At 41.0% G+C, this 18,023-nt stretch overlaps 1 protein-coding gene across 1 annotated transcript in view; it reads right to left on the bottom strand.

The window, feature by feature from the left end:
* Nucleotides 1–18,023, bottom strand: part of NPY (neuropeptide Y) — an 80,374-nt gene that overhangs the window by 39,141 nt on the left and 23,210 nt on the right. The window contains exon 4 of the transcript XR_014796073.1: nt 8,949–9,054. The gene's annotated coding sequence lies outside the window, so the exon portion shown is untranslated. The remainder of the gene's footprint in view (nt 1–8,948; nt 9,055–18,023) is intronic.

The raw sequence follows: 18,023 nt of genomic DNA, 5'->3' as shown, positions 1-18,023 counted from the left end.
CAATATGCCTTGGCTAAAACGTGCTCCGCCATGCCCTAAGCAAGAGTTTAACCAGCTTACACCCTGAGCTGCTCTCCAAGTAGGATGTAAAATGGATCTCAGAGCAAAGCACCCTTTACTGCTTCCCACTTCTGCCAAATAAAGCAAGCATCTGCTCCACCAACCAGGGGAGTTCTGAAAGCCAGTTATAACCACACAGCCGGAGCATGGCTTGTGTAGAGAGTGCAGATTTGTACAGAATAAAGAGAAAATGCCTCGTGTCCTTTCCAGGAAGGAAAAGGAGGGGAGAGGAAAGCCAAATGGAGAAGCCTCACAACTCTCTGACTACTGAAGCCTAGACACCAAAAGGTGACTCATGCCCACTGTCATTGCAGACAGGCGTCTGGGTCTGGTCTACAAAGACTTTAAAAGCAGAGAACGTAGGTTAAATGCTTTTTGAAGTTTATGCTTACTTTCTGTTTCCCTGTGTGTAGCACACATGTAAAAAACATATCATCTGAACAGAAGCAGCCCAGCCTGTCTGCTCAGCCAAGGCCTGTCTTTTCAACGCCAATAGAAGGAACAAGGACAGCCTTGGAGAGCAGAACAAGTGATGGGATTCGAAAATACACAATGTTTTACCCAGCCCATTGTCTGGGTTCTATAGTCACTGGGTCCGGGGTTAGGTGAGGCTCTCCCTGTGTGCAGGTGGGGTGTTCCAGAAGAAATACGCTGGAACACAAATGCTGCAGTCATCCCACTGACCTCAGTCAGGCTCTGTACCACACCCCTGGGTACACTCTGCCTCAGTTTCCTTGAATATAAAATGGAAGCAATAAAACAAGCTTGTAGAGGTCATGTGGATTAAGTGACAATACAGTTCAGCATTAGCAGAGCCTGGCACATGGATGGACTGGGTGCTCAGTCATTGTTGGCCATGGTCCTTTGACTGGAGCTCTATTGGTGAAGAAGATGAGTAAGTTTCAAGAGGTTTCTATTGACTTATATCGTACTCTGCTATTTATGGGGACAAGGGTCCTTCCTGTTTTAATCTGTGAATACATGCGAAGTTATTTTTTTCTTTTTGGTCAACCAATAAGGACACCCAGAAAAAAAAATTTATATTCCCTTTCAAATCCCCATAAGCTTACCAGGGTCAGAAATGCCACGTTTCAACAAGAGGGCTTGGACAACAGATGACAGTTTGATTAAAAACTTCCACTCGAAAAAGTGCCCTATGACTCTGGGCCCCTGAAGCACAGGCAGGATAAGCCCGGTGGTGACCTCCTCTAACAAATATAAATGACACAACTGTTTACTTGGCACAGTTCTAATTCAGCCGTAAAGCTCTCTGCAGTCAATCCGGGTAACTGGTCTCCTCTAATGGAAAATTAAGTGCCTTGAGGCAAAGAAAAAAATTTATTTTGATACCATGAGATCAATAAGTCCTGGAAGCCACTAAATTAAACAGTGGCTCTAACTATATTTAACATGTATTTTTGGATTTCGGTACAAAGTCTATTACCATGGTTTAAATATTTAAAGGAAGTTAATATTAACATGTGAGAGATCACAAGTGTGATTTTATTTTATTCTTCTGTCTGGTTCCAGGACAAAATTTATCTGCTAAATAGATTTTTCTAAATAGGTCAAATTGAATTACAAGTAAGATTTTTTAAATGCTCCACTGATATATTGGTCATTTAATTGTGCCATTTCTACTAAAAGCTCTGGAGTATGAACACTCATTTAATTCTGTAAATTGCTGAGCCTATGTGCTTTCAACATGCTGCCAAGGACCACGTGAGTCCGTGTTTCTCACTCAGAGACAGGCATTGTTTTCTCAATAGCATGCACCTGTCACTGGGATGTTGTCTGTGCAGGGACCTGAAGCTGCATTACTATTTCACACATTTATATTTGGCTCAGGCCCTGACCCAAAGGGAGCCCTGGATTTCAAATGTTATCCTCTTCCTGTGGCGATGAGTATGTTGAAAGACCAACCAACAATCTCTCTCTCTCTTTGAAGGTAAGGATAATGGCAGGTAGAAATTCAGTAATTAAGTTTTCAGCCTTACATACTCATGGACGCTACAGTTGTGCACATCTCTTTCAAAGTTTACCAAGTACACCTGACAGGCACACATATGTAGCACTAAGTGCCACACCCTGCAACACACCCCTCGTTTGCTTTCTGCAGGTGGGTGCTCTTCCTGTCTGCAGGTAGCTGTCCGGGAGAGGAAATGGAAGCAAATCTCCTTGGCATTTTTATTTTGATTTGTTAGAGAGAGAGAGAGAAACAGTGATTTGTTGTTCCACTTATTTGTGCATTCATTGGTTGCCCTGACTGGGATGGAACCCACAATCTTGGAGTATTGAGACAATGCTTTAACCAACTGAGCTACCCGGCCAGGGCTCCTTGGCATTTTTTAAAATATTTTTTTCTTTTCTCTTGATTGATTTCAGAGAGAGAAAAGGAGAGAGATAAAGGCATATAAACATCAATGATGAGAAAGAACCATCAATTGGCTGCCTTCTACATTTCCCCACCTGGGTATTGAGCCCAAAACCCAGGTATGTGCCCCCACCAGGAATCAAACCATGACCTCCTGGTTTATGGGTTGGCGCTCATTGAGCCGCACTGGCCAGGCTCTTTGCGATTTTTATATTAGGGGACTCCAAAGGCCAGCTTCCTGTTGACCTCATTTCTTTTGAATTTTATGAGGCACGAGGGCAATGATGGATAGTACCTACAAGGAGCATGTCTGGGCTCCAATAATTCCCCAAGACAGACATGCAATTCAACTGTAGCAAGCCTGGGTTATATTGGGCACTTACCCTGTTGCTGAAATGGGAAGCCCTGAATCCCCCAAGAGAACAGATTATAAAGCAACTGACCTTATTTTGAGGAACTGTTCCCCTCTAAACACCTTATTTTTCTAACCTCAGGTTTCAGAAATCTGTACACTCTTGACTTCTTGGTCTAAATGTGGTATTACTTGCCAAAACCGGTTTGGCTCAATGGATAGACAGTCGGCCTGCAGACTGAAAGGTCCCAGGTTCGATTCTGGTCAAGGGCATGTACCTTGGTTTCGGGCACATCCCCAGAAGAGGGTGTACATGAGGCAGCTGATCGATGTTTCTAACTCTCTATCCCTCTCTCTTCCTCTCTGTGAAAAATCAATAAAATATATTTTTAAAAAATGTGGTGCTACTAAACAGCTATCATACTTATATTTAACTGAAGCAAATTCTACTCTGGAAAATTGGAGTGAGAGCAAGAGTGAGGGAGAGAACAAAAGAAAGAGGGAGAAAGGGAGGGAGGGAGTCGGGAAGGAGGGAGGGAGCAGGGAGAGACACTAGGAGACAGACTGTGTAATCTTTCCATCTAGTCCACTCATTGGTGTGTGCACCAGGAGCAGGATGAAATGAAAGCCTACTATTCTCTCAGTGCTTTTACTTCCTTCTCTAACAGTGAAGGCATCTTGCTATCGTGTGGTCCTAGTATTTAAAAGATGTGTATTTTTAATAACAATGGCCACTAAAATTGAATTAACTACTTCATTGATGCTCAACTAAAGAGACAGCCATCCGCTCCAATGCTGAAAGAAAAACTGCCCTAGTCATCTTAATCAGAGATGGGATGGTCTCCCATGTGGTTCTTTCCGAAAGGGGTTTGAAGAATAATTGTGCCTAGAGATAATGTTTGCTTTAGATCTTTTTAAAAACGGAACTGCTTCGCTGAAACCGGTGTGGCTCAGTGGATAGAGCGTCAGTCTGCGGACTGAAAGGTCCCAGGTTCGATTCCCGTCAAGGGCATGTACATTGGTTGCAGGCACATTCCCAGTTGGGGGTGTGCAGGAGGCGGCCGGTCAATAATTTTTCTCTCATCGATGGTTCTAGCTCTCTGTCCCTCTACCTTCCTCTCTGTGAAAAATCAATAAAATAAAATAAAATAAAATAAAATAAAATAAAATAAATTAAAAAAATAAAATAAAATGGAACTACTTCTCTACTTTTTTTTTTTTTTTCCTGTAGCCAGTTTTCTTAAACTGAGGCTGAGAGAAGGAACCCACTGCTCACCTTATCCAAAGGATTTATTTACTTGTTTCGGCTTAAAATTGCACACTCCTCATAGATTGCCTCAGGGGCAGAGAAACCACCTACCCCATATTAATCACATTATTGTTGTTGTTGTTGTTATTGTACAGATATGATTCTATCTTCAGGTGCATCTCACGTGAGAGTTAGAAGAAGAGCCGTTGGCAATGATTGATGAACTCCTGAATGATGTGGCCCTGCTGGGTTGCCATTTGTATCCATGTCTTTGCTGAAAGTTTAGAGGGCACATTGCTGTAATTTGTGATGACAGTAGTCTGGAAAGGATCGCAAATGCAATGGTGACAGAATGAGGATCCATAAAGAGCAGAACAAGCTGAGAAATGGAACATATCTAACCAGATGGATTTGAACAGTAATAGAAGATCAAAGATAAAACAAGCACTTAGATAAAACAAAGTAGGACTTACAGTACATTCCAGGGAACTTATTGATAGAAATCTCCAAGTCTGAGATAATTAAATGCAGGTACCTGGTGTGCATGTGTTGGGGGGGGGGGGGTGCTGAAAAGGATGGGGAGGAGTATGGTGTAGCAGTAGCAGGTATGAAAAGACTTGAGAATCTTGATTGAACATTGGTTCTGGGAGTATAATGTGACTGCCAAAATCCAGTGGAATCTTAGTTTGCAGATATAAAAATAAAAACAGGAGAATCCAAGATGGCTGCTCGGGTAGGCAACTAGCCGCAGCCGCACACAACAATTTTAATAAAATACAACTAAAATATAAAATGGACATTACCCAGAACTACAGGAAAGTCGACTGACTGGAAATCCTACAACAAGAAGCAAGGAGAAAACCAGAAGGAAGCACGGAGGAGCTGTAAAAGCCTAAGGTACGGAGACACGCGGCGCACGCGGAGAGGACGGAGCCGGAGAGGAGGGAGGCCGAGTGCCCGGCGGGCGTTCCCTAGCGGAAAGGAGATAAAACTCCGACTGTGCTGGGCCCCCGACTGCTCTGAACCCCAGTTCTGGGCCAGACCCCGGGGACCCAGGCTCAGCCATAGGGAGCTGGGCTGTAAGTCGGAACCCCGGGGTAGCGGAGAAAGGAGGTCCGGAGGCGCGCACACTGCCCCCAGAGAAGGGACGGTCGGCTGTGCCGCAGGATTGCCCTGACGGGAAGGAGACTGGGGCTCCAGACTGCTCTGAACGCCACCTCCAACTCCACTTCCAACTGAACTGAACCCCAATACCGGGCTCAGTGTGGGAGAGCATAGACTGTTTGGCAGCAGGCGAAAATCGAGGGTACCTTTCTCTCAGAGGCGCCGGCAGCGAGCACGGAAGGACCCGCATAGGGCGGGGCTGACGGAAGCCAAAGCTGCAGGCTCCACCCTGAAACCCCGTCCCATCTGTAACTGCGAAATGCGACAACAAAATAGATCACAAACGAAAGAAATGGAGGACAAAAAGCGCCTGGATATAGAGTTCAAATCTACGCTTATAAGGTTTTTCAAGAATTTCCTAGAAAAGATGGATAAGGCCTATGAGGATATGAAAAGAGATCAACTAGAATTAATAAGGAGTCAACAAGAAATGATAAGGGATCAACAAGAAATAAAGAATACATTGTCTGAAATAAAAAATATTCTACAGAGTCCTAAAAACAGAAGGGAAGATCGCAAGAATCAAGTCAAAGACTTGGAACATAAAGAGCCAGAAGACACTCCTCCACAGAAGCTAGAAGGCAAGAGAATCCAGAAAATTGAAGATAATGTAAGAAACCTCTGGGACAACTTCAAGCGAACCAACATCAGAATTATGGGGGTTCCAGAAGATGAGAGAGAGCAAGATATCGAAAACATACTGAAAGAAATAGTGACAGAAAACTTCCCCCACCTGGTGAAAGAATTAGACTTACAAGTCCAGGAAGCGCACAGAACTCCAAACAAAAGGAATCCAAAGAGGACCACACCGAGACACATCATTATTAAAATTCCAAGAGCAAAAGATAAAGAGAGAATATTAAAAGAAGCAAGAGCAAAGAAGGTAGTAACTTATAAAGGAGCACCTATACGATTGTCAGCTGACTTCTCAACAGAAACCATGCAGGCCAGAAGGGAATGGCAAGAAATATTCAAGGTGATGAATAGCAAGAACCTACAGCCAAAAATAAGCTACCCAGCAAAGCTATCATTCAGAATCGAAGGCCAGATAAAGAGCTTCACTAATAAAAAAAAGCTAAAGGAGTTCATCACCACCAAACCAGAATTATATGAATTGCTGAAGGGGGTTCTTTCAGAAGAGAAAGTAAACAAAGATAAAAATTATGAACAACAAATACGTAATTATCAACAAGTGAATCTAAAAACCAAGGAAATTAAAAAAAATCTGATGAACAATATTAACTGTTGAATATAATAGAATCAGAGGTATGGAAGGGGAGTGAACTGACGATTCTTGGGGAAAAGGGGAGAGGGGGGCGTGGGAAGAGACTGAACATAAACTGTGCACCTATGGATGAGGACAATGGGGAGAGGGGAAAGGGCAGAGGGTGGGGTGGGAACCTGGTGGAGGAGAGCAATGGTGGGGGGCGGGGGGGAAAGGAACATTTGTAATAATATGAAAAATAAAAACTTATTAAAAAAATAAATAAATAAAAAATAAAAAGAAAAAAGAAAACAATCCTTAATTAGTCCTGGTAGTATGGGAGTTGAGCAGTGGGGAAGTGGAGTGGAAGGAGGAGGTCCAGAATGTCTTCATTGTTAGAAAATGTTTCTCCCTCATTTGGTGTAGCACATTTCCCCACAGCTTCCAGAGAATAAATGCAAGATAATTTTGACATATTTGATTTTTGGAAAATGTCATTATTCTGTCCTCACATTTAATTGGTAATCTGAGTAGGGAATTTTAGGTTGGAAATATTCTCCTTAGAGTCTTGAAGGAATTCCAACCATGACCTTCTGGCTCCTATTATTGCTGCAGAGAAGTCCAGAGGCCTCTGCTCCTGAGCCTCTGGAGGTTCTGCAGTGCATACCAGATCGACCATGGCTTTCCGTCACTTTCTGAGGTATACACTGCAAATGGCCCCTCCCCGATTCACTTTGTCCTTGTGGGTTGACCACCTTTTAATAGAGCCATGCATTATGGTTTTTGTGGGTTTGGCAAGAAGGACATAGAGGTTAAAACTGTCTGTTTAACAGGAAATATTGCATAAAGCTTTAAAAAATATGATGTTATTGATTTCAGAGAGGAGGAGAAGGAGAGAGAGATAAAAATATCAAAGATGAGAGAGAACCATTGATCGGCTGCCTTCTGCACACCCCATACTGGGGATAGAGTCTGCAATCTGAGCATGTGACCGGAATCGAATGGTGACATCCTGGTTCATAGGTCAGCACTTAACCACTGAGCCATGCCAGCTGGGTACTTTTCTTAAGGTTGAAAATTATCAGCCATTATTAGTTAAAAAGATTTCTTCTGCTCTCTTTTCTCTTTCTTCTTCTTCAAGTATTCCAATGACATGCATATTATAAATTTAGATACTATTCCACAGTTCTTAAATGTTCTGTTCTTATTATTTTTCATTAGTTTTTTCTTTACATTTCACTTTGGAAAGTTTCTGTCAACCTATGTTCAAGCGCCTGGATTCTTTCATCAGCCATATCAAGTCTCCTAATGAACCAATCAAAGGCATTCTTCATTCATGTTACAGTTTTTATGTCAGGCATTTTCTTTTGACTCTTTCTTAGGCTTTCTATCATTCTGTGTACATTACCCATGTGTTATTGCATGTTGTCTACTTTATCTGTTGAGTCCTTAACACATTAACCATAGTTACTTTAAACTTATTGTCTAATAATTACCACATCTATGTCATATCTGAGTCTGGTTCTGATGACTATTTTGTCTCTTTAATCTGTTCTTTTTTTCTTACCTTTGACATGCCTTGTAATTTCTGTTGAATACAGACATGTTTAATTTAACATAAACTGAGGTAAATGGGCTTTAAGATGAGGATCTGTATTCATCTGGTTTAAATATGAGCTATATTTAATGCTTGCTGTAGTGATAAGTACAAGAGGTTTCAAATTCCTCTGATTCCTTGCTTTTATCTCCCCTGAATATTCTTCCTAAGAGAGTTGGTCCATGACTTGCAGCTCTTTCAGCTGTAATCCATCATTGTTATACTGAAACCCTATTGGTATAATAATATGGTATGGAGATGAGGTAGTATTCTTCAGGGGTCTTCAAACTACGGCCCGCGGGCTACATGCAGCCCGCAGAGGAGTCTGATCCGGCCCGCCAGGTTTTTTGGGCAGTGAGCGCAGCCTAGGTGTTACAGTAGGAATTAGTAGTTCATATAGTCCGGCCCTCCAGCTCTCTGAGGGACTGTGATCTGGCCCCCACTTTAAAAAGTTTGAGGACCCCTGATAACCTTCAGATTAAATCTCCTAGTGGGCTTATGTTTATGGGATGTGACCTTCACAAGTATTTCTTCCAGTCCCCTAATCCTTTTCCTGGCCATTGCATTCCCAATATATTTCCTCCAAGGCCTGATCCCTATTGCCCATGGTTACTTTTTCCGGGTGTTTGTTTTTCCCTTAGGTAAAATAGGAAGACTGGGAAGAGGCGGGACGGGAGGAATGCCCTTCCCCCAGCTGGGATAAGGCTCAGGCAAAGTGTTTCCCCGGAGGATATAATGGAGAATGCTCTGAGTGTATTTCATAACTATGCTCTTCCTACCATGGACAGATTCACAAGGGGATTTTTTCTCTGATCTTCACCTTGAGAACCTGATGAGGTTCTTGAGATAAAGCCCACATAAAGAGTGGGGTCCACCGTTTCTCATTCTCAAGCTAGTCTGCCCTCAGCTTCCAGAAATTTGTCAGAATTAACATTTAAGTGTTCTTACCTGTTTATGGCTCCAGTAGCTTCTGTTCCAAATAGACAGATCTCAATAGGGTTTTCTGTATTCTGTTTTCTCTTCAGATTTTGGGGTGGCAGAAGTAGAAAGGCTTCTGGCGAGAGAACATGGAGGAGATTCAGTATCAGAAGGGTAACTGGGGGGAAAACCTCTTTAAAATATGTTTATCTTAGGTAGTTCTCTCACTCCTACTTCCCAAATCTGGCCATTCCCACGAAGAGAGTTAATTAATAGTCTATGCAAATAGAAGAACAGTTATAATACTAATTAACATCTTCATAGCAACAGTCAGTTCAGTTCTGTGCATGTGTGAATCAAGACATCAGTGTCTCTGCAGTTAAGGAACCTCACTCTGGAAACTTGTAATTATTCTGCTGTCTAAACAGAACTGCAATGCATAGAAATGGTGGCTTCTGAAAGCCTGTCTCAGTGTCCAGAAGGCCAATACCAGGCTCTCTGACAGACGAATGATGAATCTCAGCTCTATCAGAAGACTGGATAAGTAGTGAAGTAACCACCTCTGACACACAGGTAGATTAGCCAATATGGTGGTTTCTTCACCTCATCCCTAACCCCTTTCAATCACAGGAAACTAAATCTATGCCTTTTCAAAATGTGGGCACACTGCATTTTGCTGTGCTTTGCTGGTTGACAGGCACGGCTTGTTAAAACAGCTCTCAGTGGGCAAAGCAATTGGGTGGTTGTAATTCTCAGGGAAGGGAATTGTGTCGGCAAAGGAATTACTGCGCTGCCATCGACAAAGTGGCCTCTCAGCGGAGCACTCAGCCCCAGAGACCCTCCTGGCTGTCTGGGGGGCGTTCCCCAGTGGCTGGTTGACTGGACCCAAGAGCCCCCTGTATAGACAGTTAGTTCTGTGTTCCACTGCACCGATTTTGAAATATAGAGACGACTCAAGAGGAAATGCTTTTAGAGCAAAGTTCTCTTGTGTAAAATCAGCCTCAGCACCGAAATTGCCTCAGGGAATTTTAGTCTCTTCAGTGCTTTGGATCTAAGATCAAGGTACGGGCAGATTCAGTCCAGTGGAAGTCCACTTCCTGGTTCATAGATGCCCCTCTTCTTGCTGTGTCCTCACAAGACAGAAGGAGCAAGGGAGCTGAGGCTCATTTTATTTTATTTATTTTTTTAATTTTATTGAATTTATCGGGGTGACACTTGTTAACAAAATCATACATGTTTCAGGTGCACAATTCTACAACACATCATCTGTACACTGTATTGTGTATTCGCCACCCCAAGCCCAGACTGCATCCATCACCCTTTTTCCCCTGGACCCTCTCCTCTCCCCACACCTCGCTCTCTGGGGCCTATTTCATAAGGGCACGCATCCCATCCAAGAGGACTCTGCCTTCAGAACCTAATTACCTCCCAAAGGCCCCACCAAATATCTTCACGTTGGGGGTTAGGATTTCAAAATGCGAGTTTTGGAGGGAAACATTCAGTCTACAGCAGTGCTTGCCTATTACTGAAAGAACATTTATCCAAACATTGGGACATGATAAAGTGAAGATGATTTTAGCTTTATTCAATTTGCTTAGATATAATTTCAGAATTATCTAGAATAAATGAATGACCATGAACTCTCTAGGCAAGGACTAAGTCTTATTTTCCTTTGTAACAGCAGCATCCAGCCTGGCCCTGGGTAAAGAGGGCATTCGAGAGATGATTGCTGACCCAGAGAATGGCCTGCAATTTCCAATGATCAAGACTCAGATGGCACATTCCCCAGGGTCCCTGTGGTTGGAGCCAAGTTGTGTATAATATCTTCGTTTGTTTTACTGGCTGGTTCATTTAAGTGTGCTAGGCAGACTGTGGTCTGATCTAGGTTTAGGCAGAGGATAAAATTCTTATCAGTATGTGAGAGGCTGACTGGGTTGAATCGTGACAACACTCTGGTTGGCATTCAGAGGTTTGGATGCTTTGCCCTTCGCACTGCTGTGACTGTTAAATTCTGCTGAGATAAGCTAGTGTCCTGAAGGAAGGGAGATTGCATTGGATTAACAGGAATGTTAATGGGTTTTGTGACATAGTTGACTTTCTTAACTCATACTATTAGGTATAGAACATTATTTAGAAATTGTTAAAATACATAATTTTGGTCCATTGATTTTATATTATCCATACCCATATATTTTTTTTATTATGAATTTGTTTTGTTCATGTGCAGGCTCTTTAGACCTTGGGAATGGTAATGAACAAAGTGTTAGAGGTGCGCTTGCTGGTAGATGAGGGGCTGTGAAATGTAGCTCTGGCTTCAACAGATAAGCCAGTCAATTTAAGTCGTATTACCGGTAAATGAATTCACTTTTTAATACAGCTTTAATTTCAGCCTACTTAGAAAGGGGCAGGGATGATAGAGTGGCATTTAAAGTCTTCACAATTTCTTTTTGGGACATGATTTTCCAGATTTGGGTTGGGAGGCAGCACATGATGATCTATTACAGTCAGTGCTTCAGGGTTAAAATAGAATCTCAGTCATTTGCATCAATCTCATACTTTCTGCTTCCCAAGTCAGATTTTACCTGGTGTCCTCATATCTAATTTCTCTGAGCTGTTACAAAGCCGTTTGTTTTTAACCTTACTGAGCTATAAACCACGAAGAATAATGTGTATAGCTCAATTAACCCAAAGTGAGTACGCTCACTACCCAAGTCAAAGCACAGAACTTTGCCAATTATCACAGGAGCCCCTCATTCCCCCACCAATCACTTCCCCTTTCTCCTCCCCAAATATTACCATTATCCTGACTTCTAACAACATAGAACAATTGTGTGTGATTTTTAATATAAATTTATTCATTCAAGTGGCTGTATGCCATTCATTTAATTGCTCAATAGTATTCACCTATTGGTAGACATCAGGCTTATTTCCAGTTTGGAGGCATTCTGAATCCTCTTGTTATGGACAATTCTGTTCAGGTCTTTTGAGACTACATGTACTTTTCTTTTAGGTATATATTTAGCAGTGGAATTATGGATCATATAGTATGTTTTCATTCAACATTACTATGTGATGCCAGTTTTCCAAAGTGGCCATGGCCCTTTATATTTTGCTAGTAATGTATAAGAGTTCTCATAGTGCCACAGTCCTGCTCAAGCTTGGTCTTGTCAATCTTTTTAACTTTAGCTATTTTGTGAGTTTGCTCTACTATTTTGTTATAAATTTAATTTGTATTTTCAGGATTAGTAAGGTGGTTGAATTCCATATAATACGTTGATTGGCCACTTGCTGAAGTCACATACCCATTTTTATTGGATTGTTGGCCCAATCCATTGTTTTATAGGATTATTTATGTTCTACCCATAAGTTATACATGTTGTATGTAACTTGTCTCACTCTGTGGCTTTCCTTTTCACTCTCTTAGTAATCCTCCTGGTAAATCAAAGTTCTTATTTTTAATGTTCGGTTTACCAGTATTTCCATTTATTATTGTGGTTGTTTGCATCTTGTTAAAAAAATATTTGATTATCCAAAATTAAGAAAATATTTTCCAATCTTAGTTTCTAAAAGCTGCATTGTTTTACCATTTTACTTTTAGGTCCATGATCTATCTACCTGGAATTGATTTGAGAGTGTGATTTAAGATCAGATTTTGTGAGCCTTATCAGGCTTTGGAAGTCCCACAGCTAAATAGGAGCTTGATTTCTATAACTTATTTTATACCTCCTGAAAGAGATCTTTTAGATATATTTAGAGGAATTTTAAAATCACATATGACATTCATGAAAAGAAAAATAGAGGCAACATGTACTCCACTATCCTTTGCTGATTGTCCTAAACACTGACTACACCTTTCAAAATTGCTCCTTTATTAAATTATATTCAATTCCCAAATTTGAATATACTATCTGGTCCCTGCTGGAATTTTGTATGATACAGTGATAGCATTCCTAAAACTTCTTTACCCACTGAGAATTCAACTCTCCTCCATCACTTTTCAACTCCTAGACCTCAATATCCATGTTTTCCACCACACGGTCATCTCTGAGTCTATGCCACCAAGACAATCAATGATGCTGCATTTCTTTTTTTCTTTTTTTTTTTAATACAATATATTTTATTGATTTTTTTACAGAGAGGAAGAGAGAGGGACAGAGAGCTAGAAACATCGATGAGAGAGAGAGACATCGATCAGCTGCCTCCTCCTGGGGGGTCACTGGGGATGTGCCCACAACCAAGGTACATGCCCCTGACCGGAATCAAACCCGGGACCCTTCAGTCTGCAGGCCAATGCTCTATCCACTGAGCCGAACCGGTTTCGGCGATGTTGCATTTCTTAACAAGAGCTCCACTCGTTTCTGGGATTTTCTTATAAACTGCTGATGCCCATTTTGCAAAATTTGATCCACAGACCATGACAATTATATCACAATAGCTGCCTGGCCAATAACAAGCTGCTTCTTGATTTCAAATATATTAAAAATTTAAATATGTATCTTATCCATAAAATACTAATCTTAATTGAGATTATAATAACTATAAAAAATACTAGGCTATTTACATATAACATTATCTCCTTAAATGACAATCCTCTGTGGCAAATATTATTATCCACTTTTTAAAGTGGGGGGCCCAGAGCCCCACCATGGTAAGTACTTTGCTCAGGATCACACTTCTAAGCAGTGGCAGAGCTGGGATTCAAAATTAAGTGTATCTAATGTCAAAGCCCATAGTCTGAACCACTCGCAGCTGCCTAGAGAAGATGAGAGAGCATAGTGCATTGAGGGATTCCTAATGACCTGGCTGGTCCCTCTGGTTCCTTCCTGAAACTAACCCTAACCCTAACTCCCCCCGCAATTCTGGGTCTTTATTTTATTGACTTCATTTTATTGCCATCTGCCCCACCAAACAAGCCATCTATAGGAATAAAAACCGATTGGCCCTGTTTCCTTCCATCACACGGCAGCTCTCAAGACCTTTCACCCCATGGCTGATATCCCTCACATGGACTCAGGCATGTGGCTGCCTCTCAGTATGCCCTCAGCATTTCCAAATTCCATAGAGACAAAGCTTTGTTTCAAACAGCCTGCAGTGAACCAACTGTCTATCATAAGAATACGGAGCAATCAGGCTGGAGAAAGACACAGTAAGGTTCCAAATATGAATAAGCAACATCAGCCACACACATACCGTCTCTGAGCAACACAGAGGAGGTTCCGCTCCGGGAAAAACAGTGCAGGTTCTGAGGAGGTGGTTAAGTACCACTGAACAGAATGAGTACATTTTCCCCATCACTGATGCTACTCAAGCATCACACTTAAAAACTGCTCTAGCCATAAAAAAGAAGGAATTCTCATCATTTGCAGCAACCTGGATGGAATTGGAGAACATCATGCTGAGTGAAATAAGCCAATCAATGAAAAAGAAACACCACATGACCTCACTCATTTGTGGATAATAAAGAGCATTATAAACTGATGAACCAAAAGATAGATATAGAGACAGTATATCAACAAGTAGACTGTCAAATTACAGCAGGGAGGGGAGGAAGATCTGGGGGAGATAATAGATCAACCGAAGGACTTTTATACATGCATATAAGTACAACCAATGGACACAAAACTCTGGGGAGGGAGGGGATGTGTGGGAGGGAGGGAGGGGGGCAAAAAAAAATCAATAAAATATATTAAAAATAAAAAATAAATAAAATAAATAAATAAATAAAAATAAATAAATAAATAAATAAATAAAAATAAATAAAAATAAATAAAAAATAAATAAATAAAATAAAAACTGCTCTAGTCTTGGCCCTTCTCGGGTCCCCTTGAAGGTCTCCTTGACATCTCTCTCCTCAGGGATGTACTGCAGCACTACTCAGTCAGGGCCATGGGTCAGAACTATCAGCATCTGCTGGGCGTTTGTTAAAATGCATATTCTCTAGCTGATCCCAGATCTGCTTAGTCACAAACTCAAAGGCCTGGCAACCTTTGTTTTTAACAAACCTCTGGGTGTTCCTGTGCATTGGTATACAGTATTTTTTTAATGTGTATAGCCTGTAGGGTTTATCATGGCCTCATTGTGGGACTTATTTCGTGAATTAAAAAGTAAAAAATACAGTAAGTCCTCACTTAGTATTATTCATGGATTCTGTGAATTTAACCCAAACAACATAAAAACAAGACCAATTTTACCATAGGCTAATTGATATAAGATTTATGTTCCTACGGTATCTTATTTGTTATATTACAACAATGTTGAATGAAATATTATTCAAGATCTGCTGTACTACCTGTTTATTTTTATACATCAAATATTACAAGATGTTTAAAATTCATCATTTTTCACCAAAACTGGTTTGGCTCAGTGGATAGAGCGTCGGCCTGCAGACTTAAAGGTCCCAGGTTTGATTCCAGTCAAGGGCATGTACCGTGGTTGCGGGCACATCCCCAGTAGGAGGTGTACAGGAGGCAGCTGATCGATGTCTCTCTTTCATCGATGTTTCTAACTCTCTATCCCTCTCCTTTCTTCTCTGTAAAAAATCAATAAAATATATTTTAAAAAAATAAATAAATAAAAAATAAAATTCATCATTTTTCTCCTCTCCAGTCTTAATCTTCAGAGGTAACCAAGGCTAATAGTGCAAAAGAATCATTCATACCAATCTATGTTTATTCACAAATACACAAACACATACTCTCCTGTACAGATTCTCAACCCTTTATCCCCGTTTTGTTGTTGTTGTTGTTGTTACAAAAATAAATTTAAATCCCAATAGACACACTGCTTTAAAATCTGCCCTTTTCACTTATTAGATCATGGATATCCCTCCAGATCAATACATGTAATTCTAATTATTTTTTCTTTAGGATTTGTAAGATATTCCAAAGCATGAATGCTCCACATTTTATGCAATCATTTTCTATTGATAGACATTCGGTGTATTTTCAGTTGTTCACAGAGGCTAAATTAGAGGGCTCCCACTGTGAGAATAATTTCGGCTTTGGATCTCGGCCTAGGCTGAAATTGAAGCTGAATGGGCAAATGGATGAAAGTAACCTTGTGCATAAAGAAGGGCCTGTAAAAATGGCCTGAGCTACTCACTCCTCCTCCTCTGACTTTAATGGTTTAATAAGCACTTGTTAGCTGCCTTTTCTGCACCAGCCATTGCTGGGCATGCAACAGTAGGTAAGATCTTGATCCTCATAGATCTCCCTCCTGTGGGGTAACACAGAGGTGCAGATGGCAATTATAATGCAGTGTGATATATGTCAACAGAGTTGCCAGGTTCTTGGAGGAGATGCCAAATAATTGATAACCCACCAATGAGTAGGAGTAAGAAGGTATTCAAAACAGAGCAGCATGGTGAGTTTGCAGGAATGTCACGTAGGGTAAGAGAAGGTTAAAGCTACAGGCACAAGCAGAATCCTAGTTATGAAGCCACTTGAAAATGTCAATATTTTCCTGAAAAAGTACAAGACATTTTTACAATAACAGAAGCATATCTGCCTCACATATAAGAACCTCTCAGTAGAAATTGGAGGAACTGAATTAGACAGAACACTGAGGCAGGAAAGAGACTTTGACACATAAAGTTGATTATACCAGAATAAGGTTCATTCAGTAAACCCAGGCATATAGCATCCTAATCATACTCTGGGTGAAATCTATGTTCATGTGTCCATTGATTCTCTCTCACTGAAAACTCAAAATTTGTAATATAGGAAAAGTACTTCCAACCAATGTTTGCTGAATACCAACTGGGTGTTAGATTCCAGGAATATAATGAGGTTCAGGCTTATATTCACCACAGTCCATGGGAATATGAATCTTAAGGACAGACTCCATGTCCTGAGGACCTGTGCCACTGTAAGCCTGTGTTTGGGGAAGATAAAGACAAAGTGAGAACTGTCTATGCGGGAGCTTCATAAATGAGAGAAAGGAGAGATTTTGCAGCAGCCATGAATGAGAGACGAAGGTAAAATAGATTTCCAGGAAGTCTCTCGTTAAACCTTTATGCCACCACTTTGTGGACAGCCACAGTACATTCTCTGTTGTTTCTCTGCTAATTAGATCAGTATTTATTTGCATGGGAAACTGCACTGAGCACAGGCCAGGAAGATGACGGTTGTGTTTCAGTTACACGTCTATCGTCTTGTTGAATCCCAGCAGGAAATCCTTTCAGCAGGCTTAAGGCTAAGTGTCCTGTCCCAGGGCAGGAAGCCATGCAAGAAGGATAATTACATTTAGACCATGTCTCCCGTCCACGTGATGGCATCACGTGTGAGTGTCTGCCCCTAGCCCCAGAGAGGTCTGTGACATGGCCTTGTTTCCATAACAACCCACAAGACAGCGACCCCCTCCCATCTCTCTCCTCTCTCTCTCTCTCTCTCTCTCTCTCTCTCTCTCTCTCTCTCTCTCTCTCTCTCTCTCTCAAAGTTGGCCTCTGGGTTCCCTAATACCATGCTGCACTTCTCAGAGGTTTGAGTGCAACCTCTTAGAGGATCATTCTTTCTTATATTTGGCTAATATGTGCTCACTATAAAGCATGCAATCAATATAGAAAGTAGTAAGTACACCTCCACCTGACATCTGCTCTCAGAGATAACCAATTTGATGTTTATTTTTCCAGAATTGTTTCTATACATACACACATTATTTATAGCAAATAAAAGATTTTACTATACACTCCATAAGGTAATTGCTTTTCTTGAAACACAATGTATCAAGGATATCTTTCCATGTCAGCACATGTAGAACTACCTTATTCTTTTTAACGGCTAAACATACTATAGAGGTGTCAACATTTAATGAATCCTCTGTTAATAAAATGTAACTTATTTTCAACCTTATCACGGTCTATAGAGATACAGACATAGCACTGTATATAGATACAATCTACTCTGTAGGCTAAGTCCCTGGTAATGGAATAAATGGCCCGACAAGAATGCGTTTAAAAACCTTTCCCCACACTCTTGCCCAAACTGGGTATTTCCAATTATTTTAATTTGTGTCTTTCTTAGAGGAAGGCCTTTCTCACACAAATGTTACCACAAATTTCCTTATATTTTCTATCACAGAGTTGTTGTTTTTTAATGGTTTTCCAAC

This window comes from Pipistrellus hanaki (assembly GCF_964339955.1).
Source record: "Pipistrellus hanaki genome assembly, chromosome: 10".
Lineage (NCBI taxonomy): Eukaryota > Metazoa > Chordata > Mammalia > Chiroptera > Vespertilionidae > Pipistrellus > Pipistrellus hanaki.
The sequence above is the reverse complement of the archived record's forward strand: the minus strand, read 5'-3'. Positions and strand labels throughout refer to the sequence as shown.